Source organism: Spermophilus citellus, assembly GCF_964194105.1.
Source record: "Spermophilus citellus genome assembly, chromosome: 6".
NCBI lineage: Eukaryota > Metazoa > Chordata > Mammalia > Rodentia > Sciuridae > Spermophilus > Spermophilus citellus.
In genome coordinates, this window is record NC_138187.1 from 9,063,863 (window position 1) to 9,082,277 (window position 18,415).

Genomic DNA, 18,415 nt, shown 5'->3' on the forward strand with positions numbered 1-18,415 from the left:
TCAACATAAAACATATAAAACAGGCATATATCTTGAATTAAATATTTGAGTCATTTAATTTTGTGTCATCATAAATTTTTAAACTTTGTGTTCATAATAAAATATAGAATTGGCTGAGTGACAGTTACCTGTAATTAACTGTATAAATAATTAAACAATAGGTGTTTGAAAAAATATCTTAAGGTTTTATTTTAGAGTAGCTTTATTTTTTTTAATATACTTTTATTTTACTTATTTATTTTCTGTGGTGCTGAGGATGGAACCCAGGGCCTCCCCCGTGCTAAGCGAGAGCTCTACCGCTGAGCCACAACCCCAGCCCCTAGATTAGTTTTATCTTTATGCAGAAATTCAAAATGCAGAGATTTCCCCAGTAGCTTCAACTGGTTTTTCCCTTTTTATGACTTATGTGTACTATCTTGGATGTGTTAACATCTTAGATGATTTGTCATGAAGAACAAATACTGGTATGTTACTGCTAAATGAAGTTGTATTTCCTTTGGATTCTCAGTTCTGCTGCTTCTTGTTCAGGACCCCATCCAGGACCTCACATGACATCATTGTCTCCATAACTCCTCTTGGGTGACAGTTTCTCTGATCTTCCTTGTTCCAATGACCTTGACAGAGTTGAGGAAAACCTGTCAGGTATTTTTTAAGATTGTTCTCCATTGGGGTTTCCTTGTTTTTTTTTTTTTCCCCCATATTTAGACTGGGCTTGTGGGTTGGGGGAAGCAGGTCACAGAGGTGGAGAACTGCTCTGTTATCTCATGTCCTCAAGGTTAATGTCATGTTAACTGACTGTGCTCAATTGGCTGAGGTTGTGTCTTTCACTAGTTTCTCACTATGAAATTACTGTTCTCTACATATCCACATTATCTGTGTTTTCTGGAGGAAGTCCCTATGCAGTGCCCACACTTATAGAGTAGGGAGTTAGCTTCATCTCCTCGGTGGACAAGCATCTGCTTCAATCATCTGGAATTCTTCTGCACTCGAGGTTTCTAGGTGACCCCATTTGTTTATGTGTTCAGTCCAGGGTGGATGTTTGGGTAGTTACTTTAAGCTATCGTTTGTTATCAAATTCTATAGTATTTTGTTGCTCAATTCTTTCCTGCTTTAGCCATTGGGAGTTCTTTCCTTTGCTGTTGGTTGTCTTTTAACATATTTTCTGTTTTTGTCCCAAATTCCTTTCTTATACTTGAAGATTACCCTGACTCATATATTTACTGTCTCAGTTATAGTATCAGCCACTTGTGTAAAGAGCCTTAGCTCCTTTTATTAGAAAGTGATTTTAAAAGCTTTTATCTGGCAGCTGAATGTGCTCATTGCATCTTGACCTTCAATGCAATGCAAGGAAGCGTATGTGTGTTATAATCCTCCCCCCCATTATAAATGTGTTTATATGGAACCATCTGTGTTTGTACTAAGATAAACATGAGTTTATATTGATCTGCAGTAAGTGGATTCTTATCCATTATGACATAGATTCCTCTTCCTTCACTCCTTACTTATCTGTAACTTCTCACTCCAGCTGTGAGAAACCTGGGTCCTAGCTTCTGCCATGTAATTAATTCATTGTTTGTTTATGAGCAGTTAATTCATTATTGTTCTCTATTATAGGCTGTGACATAATAAGAAACACACATTTGGTATCTGTTCTCAGTTCTTGGTGCAGAGCTCCTAAAACCCTCATATCCCCCAAGTAATAAGGGTATGAAAATAATCTTTTTGTCTTAACATTTGTTCTTTGACCTTAGTTCCTTACACAGAACTCCTAAATTGTCTAGAATCTCCTGGGTGGGAGAAGGATCTTTGCTCTAATAAGGACTCTTGGTGGGCTCTAAAACAGCTTCAGGTTGTAGGATGGTCATGAGAAAGACCAAGCAATGATTAAAAGCTTGGAACTTTGAGTCCCCTGCCCCACCCTTTGGGGAAAGAATCTGGAGATTGAGTTAATAATCCATCATATCTACATGATTTCATCCATTTCTCCACCAAATTCTCTAAAAAAAAGTGACTTATGGAGTTTCTGAGTTGCTGAACACCTCCATGCACAGGGAGGTTGGTGTGCCCCAACTTCATGTGGACAGAGGCTCCTGCACTAGGAGCCCTCCTGGGCCTCATCCTGTGCATATCCTGACTGTAATTTTGTCTTTTCTAGAATGTCATAAAAGGTGGGCCATACAGCCTCTTCATCCTGGTTTATTTCACTTAGCAGCACACTAGCTAGGATTCATGTTGTCTCTGGGTAGGTTTGTGATTCATTCTTTCTATTCTATGTTGATTGTGCATTCAGCTGTGGAGGGACATTCTGATTTTTGATCTGATTGGCATCAGCAGAGCTGCTGTGCATAATCCTGTTTTTTTTTTTTTTGACAAGATTTTTCAGAGTACTTGTTTAAATGCAAAATTTGCCTATAATTTTATAGGCAAAATTTTGGGTCATAGATTAGACTTCTTTTTTTTTTTTTAAAGAGAGAGTGAGAGAGGGAGAGAGAGGGAGGGAGAGAGAGAGAGAGAGAGAGAGAGAGAGAGAATTTTTTTAATATTTATTTTTTAGTTATCGGCGGACACAACATCTTTGTTTGTATGTGGTGCTGAGGATCGAACCCAGGCCGCACGCATGCCAGGCGAGCGCGCTACCACTTGAGCCACATCCCCAGCCCCAGATTAGACTTCTTTTGCTTTGGAAAGACTGGCACACTGTTCTCCCAAGTGGCTGTGCCACATATTCTCCTGGCAATGCCTGAAAGTACCGGTGTCTTGCATCCTGCAGCTGTTGATGCACTGCCATTTCTTGGAGTGTAGCAGTTCTAACAGCTGTGCCATGCTACCTCAATATTATTTTAATTTGTGATTCCCTAATGATATGCAATGCTGAGCATCATTTTGAATAACTATTTGCCATCTTTGTGTTTTCTTTAGTTATATGTCTGTTCAGATATTTACCAATTTTATTTGGGTTTTTAGTTGTTGGCTTTTAATAATTCTTTGTGTATTTTGAATAAAAATTCCATTTCAGAAATGTGTTTTATAAATAATGTATTTGTCCGTGACTTATCTTTTTGTTCTCTTTCTCATGGAATATAAAAAATTTAACTTTTTGTGTGTAGTGTTGGGGATTTAACCCAGGTCCTCACACATTCTAGGCATGTGTTCTACCACTGACCTATAACCCATCCCAGTCTGGCATCAAATTTTCAATCCTCCTGCCTCAGCCTTTTGAGCAATTGGTATGATAGGCATGCAACACCCCCACTTAAATAAATATTTAATAATAAAGACTTATAAAGTCCACATTATCAATATTTTTCTTCTGCCCATTGGCTTTTGGTATTGTGAGTTGAAACTCAACACTAAGGGCTGGGGATGTAGCTTAGTATTAGAGAGCTTGTCCAGCATGTGTGTGGGCCTGTATTTGATCCTTAGTACCAGAACACACACACACACACACACACACACACACACACACAAACACACTCTCATCACTAAGTCTAAGATTACATAGATTTTCTTTTAGAAAATTTTCAGTTTTCTCTTAGTTTGTTTATGAGCCATTATGAGTCAATTTTGGGGCCACTATGAGTCAATTTTTGTAGGAATTTCAGTTTACGTATACATTAATTTCATTCAATAGTTTTCAAAAACTTGTTCAATCACCACTATTTGAAAAATCATGGATAATGCATTTCATTTCAGTTTGAATTTCTAAAATCATGGTCTTAAATAAAATAAATATAGTATTGAATATCATTCATTTTTCAGGAATGCTAGGATGGGGTGCATGTGCACCACTGAACTGCAGCATCCTGTGCTGAGCTCCAATGACTACCAGAGGGTGCACACCACCTTCCCAGACCTGGCTGTGTAATAATACGAATATGGTGGTGAGATAATGCCAATGTGTCATCCATATGCAGCCTTTAATGCTAATGCATTATCTCTAGTGACCTTTGATGTTAATGTGTCCACAGGTGGCCTCTGATACTAGTACAGTGTCCATAGAGTGACCTGGAACACTAATATAACAGCTGCCACATGGTCTTTAATGTTAATATAATGTCCACACTGTGGCCTCTAATTCTAATACAATATCCACACTGAAGCATCTAACACTAGTTTAATAGCTTCCTGTGCACTTTGAGATTAATATAATGTTCACACTTGGTGGCCATTAATACTAATAAAATAACCACATGGTGACCTGTAATGCTTGTATATTATTCATGCAATAGCATCTAACATTAATATAATAGGTACTCTTGGCCTTTCATATTATATAATATTATATCCATATTGTAGTATATAAAGTTAATATAATACCTGCCTGTAGTCCTTAATACTAATATAATATTCATACTACAGTAGTATAAACTAATGTAACTGCTAGAATGTGGCTACACTATTAATATAATATTCATACTGTGGCCTCTAAATATATTATTATGGCTCTCCTGTGGTCTTTAATAGTAATACAATATCCAAACTACAGAATCTAAACTAATACAATACCTTCCCTGTGGCTTTGATACTGATGAAATGTTCATATTTTAGCAAGTAAAACTAATTTAATAACTTATCCTGGTTGTAGTAATACTTTGATATCAATATGAAGCAAGTTAAATTAATACCATAGCTTCCCTCAGACCTTTAATGTTAATATAATATTCATGTTATAATATCTAAATCTAAGAAAAGAGATGCTTTGTAGACATTTGTACTAAAATAACAATTTGTTTACAGGACTGTGGTGTTCAGGACTAATGTTATATCCATAGAATAGCATCAAAAACCAATAAAATAGCTGCATTGTGGCCTTTCATACTGAGATGTTATCCAAATTATGTCAATAAAAATGACATTATAGCTGCCCTACAGACTTTAATACTCATGTGAAATCCACGTTACAGCATCAAAAATGGATAAGCTTGCTGCCTTGTGGCCCTCAGTACCGATACAGTATCCATATTATAGCTTAAAAAATGAATAGTGTGACTGCCTTGTGGTCTTTTGTACTGTATATAACAAAATCCATGTTATGTACTTATGGTGTTTAGTTATTAACAGTGTATTAATAGTACAGCATCATGAAATAACGTAATATATACAGTGTGGCCTTTTAATGCAAATATGTTAATTATGATAGCATTTATTTTTTATTTTTTTTAAATATTTATTTATTTATTTAAAGTTATAGATACATCTTTATTTTAAAATCTCATCTGCCAATTTAGCGTTTTCCACCAACTTGGGGAGCAGAAACCTTCACCGGTTTCACAATCTTTTCTTAGTTGCTGCCTTTGTGGGAGCCTTAGCAGCAGCCATTGCCGTCTTTCTAGATTCCTGCTTAGCCTTTTTTGCTTCCTTGGCAGCTCTAATAGCTTGCTCTCGTTGAGCCTTTCTAACTTCTGGTTTCTGATTCCTCTTGGCCATGATATCTGCCATGGATGCACCAGTGATGACCTTTTAAAATTTGACTGCGGGCTGGGGATGTGGCTCAAGCGGTAGCGCGCTCCCATGGCATGCGTGCGGCCCGGGTTCGATCCTCAGCACCACATACCAACAAAGATGTTGTGTCCGCCAAGAACTAAAATAAATAAATATTAAAAATTCTCTCTCTCTCTCTCTCTCTCTCTCTCTCTCCTCTCTCACTCTCTCTTAAAAAAAAATTTGACTGCACGTCGGGTTCTCTTCTTTTGAATTTCTTCCGACTGGCCCTTTTTGTGCTTTCTTCTGTAGAGGACAGTCCAGTTTATCTGCCGAGGATTCCTGTTGGATAGGAAAGCCGACTCGCATTTTGCATTAAGAAATTGGAAAACCTTTCCGTCGGGTTGGCATAGCGTCTCCCATGTCCGGGGTATATCTTGTACCCTGGAGGGGGGGAGTCATCCCCTCCACCCTGGGTGCAGTGGTGTCCAGAGGTCCCCCACGACACCCAGGTTAGAGGGATCTTCCCCCTGGTGGCAGGAGTCCCCTCTACCCTGGGTGTGGTGGGGAGCTCCCCCTGAACACCCAGGTTAGAGGGAACTTCTTTCCTGGAAGGGGGAGTCCTCTCTACCCTGGGTATGGTGGTGTCCAGAGCTCCCCCCCACACACCCAGATTAGAGGGGACCTCTTCCTGGAGGGGGGTGTCCCCCTCTACCCTGGGTGCAGTGGTGTACAGAGCTAGTTACAGAAATGCAAATTAAAAAGTGAGATGAGATACAACTCCCTATCCATGAGTATGGCTCTCATTAAAAAAGGTGGAATAACAAATGGAGGGGATGGGGAGAAACAGAAATCCTTGTCTGCATGGCTGATAACAATGTAAAAGGGTGCAGTCCCTTTAATTACAGTGGCACACACCTGTAATCCTGGCTACTCAGGAGGCATAGGCAGGAGTATCTCAAGTTTGAGGCCAGCCCTAGCAACTTAAAAACTCAACTCAAAATAAAAAATAAAAAGTGCTGGGGATGCAGCTCAGTGGTAAAGTACCCCTGAGTTCAATCCCTAGTATCACCAAAAAAAAAAAAAAAAGTCCTTCAACGGATGAATGGATACATACAACATGATCTATCTATACAATGTAACATTACCGAACAATAAAAGGGAATAAAGAACTAATAGCAGTGACAACATGGATGAAGATGGGCCAGAGAAAAGAAGTGAGTCATAAAAGACCATGTATTGCATATTCCACCTGCATGAAATGTTGAGAAAGGGCAAATCCATAGAGAAAGAGTAGGTTGGTGGTTGCCTGGGGCTGGGGAGTTGCTGTACACGGGCAGGAGGGACCCTACTGAGATGATGAAAATGTTCCAAGACTGTAAATTTACTAAAACTCATTGCCGTCTAGGCTTAAAATAGTGAAAATTTATGCTATAGGAGAAGGGGGAGAAGAAAAAGAAGGGAAGAAGAAAGAGGAGGAGGAGGAGGAGGAAAAATGAGGAAATATTTTCTAAAATGTCCCTAGCAAACCACCTTTGTAATCCACTGGGCCAGGCTGTGGCTTGGGGAATGGCAGATACTAACTAGCTTGGGCTCCCATCCCTGGATCTGGGGCTGTTGTCCCACATGGGCTGTGGGTAGGGGGCACTGCCTAAGGAAATCAGCATAGTGCTGGTAGAAGGGATGCCAGTCAGGCAGCCACCAAGCTGCCGCTGCACCCAGGACTGTCTGCTTGGGACCACAGTCTGATGCTGAATTCTCGGACCTGTTGTCCACACGGTGACTCCTACTTCTCTGTGCAGTATGATACAAGGAGAGAGGGGATATGGAAGAATTGCTTCCTGAAAACCTGGCTTCCCCCAGTGGAGACCAACTGTCCCGGTTTGCCTGGAATGGAGTGGTTTCTCGGGATCTAAGACTTGATATGTTTAAGCTGGGAAAGTCCCAGGTGAACAGGGAGGGTTTGGCCACCCAATGACCTCATCAGGGAGAGAGACGGAAGTGCTCCCAAGGAATTGGAGCATCAATGGCAGGTGACAGCACAGAAGGTCGATGGGTTGCTGCATGTCTTGTAGGAAGGCACACAGAGGACCACTTTGGATTTTTATTTTTTTTTGTCAAAAATATTGAACCCAAATATAAATAAGACTACTGATGTAACTACCCATCCATAGGAAGTGCAGAGGACTCGGGGGTGTGCAAAGTGACTCTATAATCACCCAGTGCCTCAACAGATAAATGAGAGGGAGGGGAAACAGATGAAGAGAAGAAAGAACCCATGGATGAAAAGATTTTAGAAGTGTATCTACTGATTGCAATGGCTGCATCTTGTTTAGATACTGATTTGAACAAACTGATAGACAAGAGAGAGAGAAAGAAAATTTAGATCCTAACCAGAGCCAGGTATGGTGGCACACATATGGAACCCCACCTATTTGGGCTACTGAGGCAGGAGAATCCCAAGTTTGAGGTTAGCCTGGATAACTCAACATGACCCTGTCTCAAAATGAGAAATAAAAAGGACTGTGTGTGTATTTCAGTAGTAAACCACTTGCTTAGCATTTATGAGCCCTGGGTTCATCCCTACTGTTGGGGATGCAAATCAAGTCAAGATGGCGCCTGGCACTTTTCCAGGAGGAGTGGTTTGTGAAGCAACGCCAGGGAGCCATTAAGATGATGAGGATTCCTTAAGGACTGACTGCTGTATCTAGATGATGTTAATTAAGTTAAGCTATGTGTAATTAGTTGGGTATATGTACCTCTGCTGTCTGGCAGAGAAGCGGCTCCTGCTACCTTGGGTGCCCGCTACTTTGAGTTCTCACTCAGTTCCCGCTGAGTTCACTCGCAATAAAGTAGTTCCCGCTTCAACCTTCAAGTTGCTTGTCACCTCTTGGTTATTTTGCCCAGCCGGACTATGGCACCTACTACTGCAAAAAATAAATAAACAAACAAACAAATAAATAAATAAATAAAAATAAAACCCCTAAATCCTAACAGGGTATTTGATGATATTAAGAAATTATTGGAGCCTGGGGTTATAATTCAGTGGTAGAGTACTTGCCCAGCATGTGTGAGGCACTGGGTTTGATCCCCAGCACCACATAAAACTAAATGAACAAAATAAAGGTATTATGTCCATTTACAACTAAAAGTATTTAAAAAAGAAATTATTGTAGGCTGAGTGCAGTGGCACATGCCTGTAATCCCAGTAGCTCTGGAGGTTGAGGGAGGAGGATCACAAGTTCAAAGCCAGCCTCAGCAACTTAGCGATGCCCTACACAATTCAGCAAGACCCTGTCTCTAGATAAAAAACAAAAAAGGGCTGGGATGTGGGTCCATATTAAGCACCCCTGGGTTTAATGCCTAGTACCCCTCCCCACAAAAAAGAAAGAAATTCTTGGTATAATATCAAATTCCAATTATGTTTCTTAGTCTTTGGAGATTTATCCTGAAATACTTACTGTGGGGACCATGTGATATCTGGGTTTTGCTTCCAAATGGTGTAGGGGTGGTGATGAGGATAATGTGAACATGGCCCTTGGGTGACCATTTTGGAGGCTGAGTGATGGGTGTGAGGTTTTATTTAACATCCTCACTTTTTGCAGCGCTGATCTGCTTGATAAGTGACCATGGAAAGGAGAGGCCAGTGCTACTGTCCTGCCTGCGCAGCACCATGAACTACAGTTCCCCTCCCCAGTCCGCTCAGAGGATGCTCTTCATCACTGGTGTTTCCACCGAATTGAATTTCACAGATCAGTGAATCTTCCAAAATTTTAGGTGAGGAACAAAGTCATTTTTCATTTTGCCAAATTAAAACCAGACCCAAATGTTGCATCTCCTTCCAATGTCATTTCGTAAAAGAGCATATACATCCTAATAACGTCATTTCGGAAGAGGGCTGGCCTTTCCACTGGATGCAATTAACTGTTTTCTCAGTTCACCCTGGATCTGGCTGCACACATACCCTGGGGAGAGGAAGGAAGGTGTGGACGGCTGGCTATTCCTGCCCTGCTTCCTGCTAATGAGAACTGGGCTTGGATCATCTGTGGTCATAATGTGCAGGGTTTTGTTTTTATTTTTATTGTAGTGCTGAGGATCAGACCCAGGGCCTCTTGCATGGAACCTCACCTACTTGGGATACTTGTGAGCACCCCGCCATGGGGCCACACCCCCCAGCCAGCATGTGCAGGGCTTTGATGTCATCAGCTGGTCAAGGGGTACAGGCAAGGGTTCCCCAAAATCAAATCCTTAGGGACTCATGAATGCACATCCTTTTTCAAAGACCTCTTGGATCTTGTCCTGGCTGTGTGGTAGGTCAGGGAGGGGAACTGCCAACCCAAGAGGCTGCTGGGAGTTCTCCATGTGGGTTATTAGAATGAATTGAATGAATTCAGAATATTAGAATTATTCTGAATCAGATAAAAAAAAAGATTTTTTTCCCCCTGAAACTTGGGAACATGAGAGACAGATTGTTGAGGGTGTTGAAGATATTCTGAAACTAGACTGTGGAGATGGTTACACAACATAAGAGTGCGCTGAGTGTCACTAATGGTAAATTATGTGCATATTTTACTGCCATGAAAACGAATGGGACTGGGTGGTAGAGCGTTTGCCTAGCATGTGTGAGGTCGTGGGTTCAAGTCTCAATACTGAAAAAAAAAAAAAGATTACAATGAAAAAGAAAAAAAAAATCAACAAAAATGTGTAAGGAGATGGACATGTTAATTAGCTTGATTGGCTCATTCTGCAGTGTGTACATATATCAAAACATAATATGCCATAAATGTATAAAATTCTTATTTTTCAATTAAAAATATACTTCTGCCGTACACACAAATTCCCAAGCAGGTTGTTAGCTGGGTTCCCTCTGGGGCAGAGCCTTAAAGGAGGTCAATTTTTTTAAATTCCTCTTTTAAAAAAATATTTATTTATTTATTTTTTAGTTGCACACAATACCTTTATTTTTGATTATTTGTTTTTATGTGGTGCTGAGGATCAAACCCAGGCCTCACATGTGCTAGGCGAGCGCTCTACCACTGAGCCACCCAGCCCCAAAGGAGGTCAAATTTTAAAATATCAGAGATGAAAGAGACTCTACAGGATATGTAGTCTCTCCCTCATTCCACAGTTGAGGAGGATCCTGAGGTTCAGAGTGGGAAAGTGATTACTGAGGCTTCTCAGGAAATTAGGATAAAGGGGTCTTCACTTTACCTGTGAGCTTTGCCCTCTACCACGTGCTTTTGGTCTGGTGAGGGCAAGGAGAAGAGTGCCTGCATCTCCCCTTTTTGAAATAATGGACTAAGACAGAAAGACCACCAACTGGTTGTCCCTGTGTCAGATGCAGCCGCCAGACCTAGTTTTTGTATTGTTATTATTATTATTTTTTTTTATCAAGTTAAACAGTCTAAGAATGAGTTGCCAGCATTTGAAAATCAGGCCAATTCACACGAAAATCCAGGCTTCCAGTTTCTTTTAACAAATATAAAGCTCTGACAGGATTGGGCCCTCGTATTTGGCAAGGATGGGAGCTGACAGGAGCGTGCTCTTTCTAGTGCTCCACAGTCACGGCCACTCCCAAGGCCTCACAGGATCCTCAGGCTTGTGTTGCTTTGCTAATAGCAGCCTGCTTTAGCCACTTTTTTTTTTTTTTGATTATTTGTTTGTTTGGTACCAGGGATTGATCTCAGGGGCACTCGACCACTGAGCCACATCCCCAGGGTCTCACTGAGTTGCTTAGCACCTCACTGTTGCTGAGGCTGGTTTTGAATTTGCAATCCTCCTACCTCAGCCTCCCAAGCTGCTGGAATTTCAGGTGTGCACCACCACACCTGGCTTTAGCCACTTCTTTTCTTTTTCTTTCCCTTCTCCTTCTTCCCCCACCTCTAATTCTCCTCCTGTTTCTTCTTTTAATATTGGGAATTGAACTCAGGGGCACTGTACCACTAAGCTCCATCCCCAGCCCTTTTATTTTTATTTGAGACAGGGTCTTATAAGTTCTCAGGCTGTCCTTGAACTTGTGATCCTCCTGCCTCAGCCTTGCTTTAGTCAACTCCACTGCTTGCCTATCCTGGGAGGATTGGCCTCTTAGCCTCAGCCCTGGGCTGGAGAACTGCAGGTCTCTGATGGTGTTTTCGTAGGAGGTGTTTGGGCAGGTGGTGCCTTGCTTACACCTGGAACTCCATATCTCATTCTCTTCTGCTCCATCTACACCACGGCCTTAAAATACCATCAGCCAGCCTTGGCTTCTGTGCAGTTCCTTGCTTTTAAGAAATGTTCCCATTTTTTTTTTTTTTGGGAAATTGACCAATTATTGTGTGCATGTACAAATATGTGACAACAAATCTCACTGCTATATATAATTATGATACACCAATAAAAGCATCTGGAAAAAAGGAGAAATGTTCCCATTTACAGATGGGGAATCTGGAGGTGAAACAAGCAGAGGGACTTGTTCAAAGCTGGAACCAGAACTGTGCCTGAGTGGATGAGGCCATGCAGTCATCCTCCAGACCATGAGATACTCCTGGGCCTTAACCAAGGATCAAGTTCTGCCACCTGCTCCGGAAGGGATGAGCCTTGAAAGTAAACCAGACCCCAAAGCACACTTCACATGACTCCACATGTCACAAGGCACCTAGGACAGGTGCATTCATAGAGAAAGGGGATTAGGGGTTACATGGGCTGGGGAGAGAGTGGAAAAGGAAGTTGTTGAGTGGGTTTGGAGTCTAATGGGTTTGGGGTGATGAAGAATTCTGAAAATAGTGGGGATGGTTATACAACATTGTGACTGTAATTAATGCCACCAAATTGTACACTTAGAAATGGCCAAAATGGGGTTAGGGGTGTAGTTCAATGGTAGAGCACTCGCCTAGCATGTGCAAGGCACTGGGTTCCATTCCCATTACTGCCAAAAAGAAAAAAGGAAAAGATTAAAGTGGCATATTTTGTGTTATATGTAGACATGTATACATATAATATGCAGAGGATATGTACATATATACGTATAATGTGCACATAATATATACACATATTACATGTACATATATTATATATGCATACACATTATACATATAACATAATTATAGAAATATAATGTTATATACATATATCTGCATGCAATATACATATGTATATGTAATATATACATGTTATAAATGCAACATATACATGTTACACATTTTATACAATATACATGTTATATGTGCATATATACATATGATATGCATAATATACACATACTGTTTTATATAATGTATACATGTTATATATTAACACATTGCATAGTATGTGCATATTATGTTAGTAAACTATAACAGATATAATCATATACATGTTTATATTATATGCATATTTAATAATCATTTGGGTGGGAGTTTTAGCTCAGCAGTAGAACGTTTGCCTAGCATGTGCAAGACTCTGGTTCAATCCTTACCACCACATAAAAATAAAGGTAATGTGTCCAACTACAACTAAAAAATAAATATTAAAAAATAATAATCATCATACATTGTATCAGATACTTTTTGTGTACACAATTGTATCTGTTGTATTTTATATACATATATTTGTGCATATATATATTATATAAGACATATACATATAAATATCTATTTATCTACTTACCTATCTTACTACAGTGAAAAAAAAATAACAGAATGTCATCCAAAGCAGCCTGGGTGTCTCTGGAAGCCCACATGGTATGGCTGTACAATCTTCCCAGTAGCAGTACTACACATGGGGCCAGGAGATCAAGAGGGAATGAAACTATACATGTATCTGAGACACCAGCAAGGAGATGGTGACCTTCTCCCTCCAGCTCTGAATACCCGGTGACCCTGGCTTGCTGCTCATGTGTCACTTCACCTCTGCTGCCTGTCATTTGTGCTCACGCCATTTCTGGTTCATAGTCCTCAGCGCAGCTGAGTTGCCTGTCTTTCAGGGTGAAAACTTGATGGCTGTGCCTTCGCCCTTGGCTGTGGGCATCAGGCATCACATGAGCAAGAATCCTGTCTAGGTTTTTGCTTCCTCAGCACTTAGCACAGTGCTTGGCACGCAGTAGGCTCTCGTTATTTCACTAACGAGAATAGATGCTCAAAGGAAAGGTGTACTGGGGGACCTGAGAGTCACTGGACAGTCATGTGGTCAGCCTCCCCACAATCCCCAGCTTTCTGGCTTGCTTTAGCTAGACTTATTTTCTTCTGCTTGCAAATGTACTTCCATGATGTAGCCTCTCTGAATCTGTTTCCTCATCTGTAAAATAAGGGTAACAATTGTAACTTGCAGTCACTCATTTTAATGAAGATTATATCAGCAAACTCAATCAGTATTCACCATGATGATGAGGAGGAGGAGGGAGAGGAAGAAGGGACCATGTGTATTTATGTCTGCTACCACCATAACAAATTATCATGTACTTCATGATTTAAAACAACTCATATTTATTCTCTTACAGCTCCAGAGGTCAGAGGTCCAAACCTTTGGCAGGGCTGTGTTCCTTCTGGAAGCTCTGGGACAGTAAATGTATTTCCTTGCCTTTTCTGGCTTCTAACAGCTGCCTCAATTCCTTGGCTTGTGGTCCCACATCATAAGCACTGTCACACCTCCTCTGACTCTGAGCAGCCTTCCTTTCTCTTACAATCCTTGTGATTGTGACAGGCTCCCTGGCTGCCAAGCCTGCAGGTGGCCTACTGTTCCCTGCCGAGAAGCAGTGGAGCAGCCCAGCAGTGGAGCCCCAGAATGGTGGTCTGAAGGGTCCAGCACAGGGACAAGCATGGCCTGGGCTGCATGGAGCCCACTATGCAAACTCGGCAGGCGGGCCAGTTGCTGAAGGCCAAGGCACACGAACCTGTCACCCTTTGGTGGCCAGGTCTGTGCACAGCTTGTACAGTCCTGCAGCCCGGAACCTGCAAACACAGACCATCCCATGACCTCAATCTCCCATTTCCTGATCTGTAAGAAAAAATGGGAGAAGGGCAGACCTGAATGGAAGTTGGGACTTGAGAGTTGACCGATAGCCTTAGTGTGTTTCCAAATCCTAATTAGCATAAATGTGGACTATAGCATTGGTCCTTTTTAAAAACCCTAATTAGCGTAAGTTTGGACCAATGGCTGTGATCCAAGGCTATATAAACCCCTAGACTAGTATTCAGAGGAAGAACACCTGGGTCTTTTCTGGCCCTGTGGCTGCAGAGAGTGCCGTTCCTGTTTGTAGTCATCAGTAGATCTCACCATTAGACTGGCTCATCCTGCTCCATGGATTTCATTCTTTGAATTCACATAACAAGAAGAAATTGAGGCTGAACTCCTGGGGGGTCTGTTGCAGCTCTGGGGGGCTTGGCTCACTGTTAAGAGCTGCAACACTTCTCTGAGGCCTGCAACCTTAGGCAGACCCCACCCACCAGCAGAAGCAGAGAAACTCCAGTCTTACCTGCAGGCAGAAGCAGGGAATCGAGTTTAATCTCAGAACTTTGGCTTCAATAGTACCGGGCCCAGGTGAATAACCCATGATAGTTTGCCCTCTCAAGGTCCTGCAAAACCTCTTTCCCCATCTAAGGTAATATTCACAGGTTCTGGGGATTAGGATGTAGATATCTTTGGGGGTCATCATTCATCCTACCACTCCATGTGTCCAAAGTTTTGTTTTATAACTATTTGTGTGGAGGTTACCAAGAAAAGCAAGTTGTCTTCCTGTCCTCAACTGGTTTACAATCCTGTTGGGGAGACAGTGATTACCCACCGACTCAGGCAGCATGGTCAGTGCTGCTCTTGGGAGGCAGAGAGGGTGGATCGTGTAGATGAAGATGGAGATGAACATGGGATGCTTTTTTCTTCCCCAAGAGTTTCCTCTCCTGGGGGCACCATCCACAGGAACGATGACTACTGACTATGTGCATCTTGTCCCCTGGAGGAGTGTGATAGAGCATCCCTGCCTTCTAACACAGGAAGGAAGAACCTTTGGGAGACGCGAGGAGGAGTCTCCTTACTCCATCAGCCCAGGTCTTTCCCTTCTGCTTTTCTGATGCTTTGAGGTGTTTCTTTCAGACTCTGGGTAGAAGGTTCTGGGCGTTAAGTTTGGCTCAGGTTCTGGCACGTAAATTGATGGTAAAAAGGTAGTGAGGAGTGAAAGTGAAGACATGTTCCCCCTCCTCCAATTCCCCAGAGCCTTGGGAGAATTGTCCCAGAAATAGGACAGGAGTGTTTCCAGCCAAAATCAAGTACAGGATGTCAACGACTCCCTTATACACATTTGAGTTGTTTAGCGAAAGCATGACCTATGCAGATCTTTCATTGATAAAGTAAAACCACTGCCAATAGCCATGGAGACAGGCGTGAGCAATTAAGCAAGGTACCTAGGGGACAGACCCACCATCATTGTGTCCAAATAGTTTCTGTGCACCCTTCACTCCCTGCTGGTTCTGGCACAAGGCTGGGATGCAGAGAGTCACTGAGTATCCAGTCCTTGGCTCCTAGCTGGTCTGTCCTGGAGACCTGAGTCAGCCGCGCGACCAGCACTCTAGCTTCATACTAGAGGTTCTAAGCACAGAAGTTAACTAGTGAGATCAAAATAAACACACATAAACTCAATTTACCTTTTTCTTTGACCAGGTCTGAGATGGCTCCCCCCTCTGGCTTCGGCCTCGAGCCACGCGGTGGGGCAGCGAGGTTTATACAAGATAGCAGGAGAGAGAGACAGGGCATGCCGGAGAGTGGCCTTTTATTGGGGAACAAGAAATTCAGGGGAAAATTCCATCCAATGAAGGTCAAGAGGAACAGCATTCCAAGGTCAGGGTCAGTGATTGGTCTCAGGGTCAATGGTCAGTCACACCCCCACATGGATGGGCTCTCGCACTTAGAAAGGGTGGGGATTAGTTCTGACACAGTTTAGCCTGAACGCCTCACACCCAGTCAGGGAGGTGCCCAGTCACGTGCAAGAACGGCTTCCCACACCTGAGGGAATTGCTTTAGTCCATATGGCTACTTCCATGACTTCAAGTCTACGCCTTGTGTCTCAGGAAGGAGTAGCTGGTGTCTATGAGCTATACAGCAAAGACCTTAAAATCTATTTGTAAATGTAATCTTTTCTTCAAAAACAGCTCTGTTGAGTTATAATTCACAGTCTTGTGCTGCATGATGACGTTTCAGTTAACCACCAACTACACACTGGACAGTGAAGCAAAAGGCTGTTCCATCTAGCCCCGGGGCGCTGTGCACTATAGCATCTGGGTTTGGATAAATACACTCCATCATGTTCACAAGTGACACAATTGCCTGACGAGGCGTTTTCAGGATGCATCCCCGTTGTTAAGTCATGCGTATGTGAGCTCTCTCATTTCAAGTGAACAATTCACTGGTTTTCAGTATTCAGAGTTATGTAATCACCACCTCCAACAATTTTAGAATATTTTCATCACTCCCCAAAGAAAGCCTATGTCCATGAGCAGTCTCTCTCCTTTTCCTTCCAGTACCTACTCTCCAGCCCCAGGCGGTGCTAATTGGTCTGTCTTCATAGAGTTGCCTCTTTTGAGTATTTTATATAAATGGGATCCTATGCTCTGTGGTTATTCTGACTTTGCCTCTATTCATTTAGCACCATGTTTTCATGGCCCATCCACGTTGTAGCATGAATCAGCACTTCATTCCTTTTGATGACTAAATAATCTTTGTATGAAAACACCACATTTTATTTATCCATTATCAGTCAAGAGGCATGTAGGTGATTTCCACTTTGGGGTTATGAACAGAGAGTCATGAAAGTCCAGAGAGAAATGTTGCTATAAACATTTGTGCACAGTTTTTGAGAGACATGTTTTAAGATCTCTTGGAATTATACCTAGGAGTGGAATTTCTGAGTCTCATGGTGACATTATGTCTAAGCTTTTGAGGAACGTCTGGTTTCTTTTCCTCAGTGATGTATCATTTGACCTCCCAACAGCACATAGGAGGGTTCTGATTTTTCCACATCATTGTAACAATTATTTCCTATTTTTTTAAAAAATGATCATCCTAGTGGGTCTAAACAGGTTAGTCTTTGTAGTTAGATTTGCACTTCTCTGATGGCTAAATGATAATGATCATCTTTTCAAGTGTTTATTTACCATTTGTATATCTTAGGTAAGTATTTTTTCAGATTCTTTGTCCATTTTTCTTGTGGGGGTTACTATGGATTGAACTCAGGGGCGCTGGACCACTGGGCCAGCCCTATTTAGAGACAGGGTCTCACTGAATTGCTTAGCATCTTGCTGTTGCTGAGTCTGCCTTTGAACTTGTGATTCTCCTGTCTCAGGCTTCCAAACTGCTGGGATAACAGGCCTGTGCCACCGTGCTGGGCTTCTTTGCCCATTTTTTAAAACTGTTAATTTTGTAGTCTTTTTAAAAAATTTATGAAATACAGAAGTTTATTCTCTCACAGTTCTGGGTGGGGAATTTCAAAATGAAGGTGCCAACATATGAGATGGGCCAACTTACTGCATCGTCACATGGTAGAAGAGCAGAAGAGAAAGAATCTACTCCCTTAGATCCTTAATATCACATCCTCACAACCTGAACACCTCCCAAAAGGCCTCACCTCCCAAGGCAACCACACTGGGGAAAAATGTTCAACACATTAATTTAGGATGACACATTCAAACCATAGCATTTATGCAGTACACTTTTTTTTAACCCAAACTAATTACTTGTGGTGATTATGATAAGATAGACTTATATATGATGAATTCATACGCTACAAATGCTACAGCTTGTCAATTTGATTTGTAAGAAACACATGTTGCCTTTGTTGTCCAGAACTAGAGGCGCTAAATAAGGATCCAACATAATGTACACAGTTAGCCAATTTGAATTTACTGTATACTTGGAAAATTAATGTGCATGTGTACTGAGAAAAGGCATTTTAGATTGAAGGAAGAGAAAAAAAAACCCTCCATGAATATAGGGTGATGCTAACTGATAAGTATTAAAAAATGGGAGCTGAAAATAACCTTCTTTTGATGAAAAA